Source organism: Sinocyclocheilus rhinocerous, unplaced genomic scaffold (assembly GCF_001515625.1).
Source record: "Sinocyclocheilus rhinocerous isolate Xijiao unplaced genomic scaffold, SAMN03320098_v1.1 scaffold1022, whole genome shotgun sequence".
Lineage (NCBI taxonomy): Eukaryota > Metazoa > Chordata > Actinopteri > Cypriniformes > Cyprinidae > Sinocyclocheilus > Sinocyclocheilus rhinocerous.
In genome coordinates, this window is record NW_015656677.1 from 316,144 (window position 1) to 317,293 (window position 1,150).

The 1,150-nt window shown below is 33.2% G+C and overlaps 1 protein-coding gene across 4 annotated transcripts in view; it reads right to left on the minus strand.

Annotated features, from left to right (window-relative positions):
* LOC107720774 (alpha-mannosidase 2x-like) overlaps positions 1–1,150 on the minus strand; it is a 43,990-nt gene that overhangs the window by 3,863 nt on the left and 38,977 nt on the right. The window lies entirely within an intron of this gene.

Here is a 1,150-nt window from a genome sequence, read left to right on the forward strand (position 1 = left end):
AGCATGAAATTTCTTCACAAACCTTCCATCAATTGGCCTATTTGATCTATCTCTTCACCAATACACTGATGTTTGTGAATAATGACAATGACAAACAAGTCATTCATAAGAAGACAACTGATGGAACTGATGGCCATAGCAACTAGTTTCTAACTACTTAATCATTTGATCGTTAGTCATAAATATAATAATATTAATAATATAAGGCAGTCATTCATGCAATGGTATGTAAAATCATGATCCTATTTAAACAGCTACTTCAATTAGGGTACAATATTCAGAAATCAAATATTTATCTATCAATCACTGGACACCTATTTGGAAGTTGAAAACAAACATTTTAGCATTACAACAATTATTAAATGATCAATATGTTTTGATTTTAAATGTAGCCAGAAACGTAATCAGAAAGTAGCAACAGAAATTGTCAAGGAGTATTAACCCAACTCCAACCACTGAATCTATTGAGAGCCATAGAAGTATAAAGGACATACACATATACACTTATAATAAGTGCAATTGCACCAAGCACATCACATTCTATTACTCATTCTATTATTAATTCCTGCCCACTAAAAGCTACACAGATATATTTGCTTACCCCAACAGGCCTATCTATGTAAACGATTTAGAAAAATGTCCGTCGATTCACACTTTATATCATCGCCACGATATGTATTGTCATATCACCCAGCCCTAACATGCAGTAATGCTTTAAACACATTTGACAAGCTAGTTAATAAAAAACAACAACCGATTAACTATTAAAACTGATTGGCTAACGCTATTTTCCCCCTTGCCAGTGCTCTTTTATTCTTTCATGTTAACTGACGGCAAATCTGAATGACGCACTATTTTAACTTTAATCAACATGTACAATTGACCATGACATCCTCACCTTATCTGATTCCAGAAAAGTCACTCACCCAATACTGAATGGAGTTGTACAGCTGCAGCTCACGTGATGAATGTTGGGGTTGGGGGAGGGGGTGTGTCTGAACTAAATCAGCACCCTGATAAAGAGGTTGACTGGCACAAAGTATTTTATGTATTTTGAAAATACAAAAATACTAATCTTAAATGTATTTAAATACAAATTACATTTGATTTTTGCTGAAGGCTTTAAAATACAAAATACAAAATAGTATTT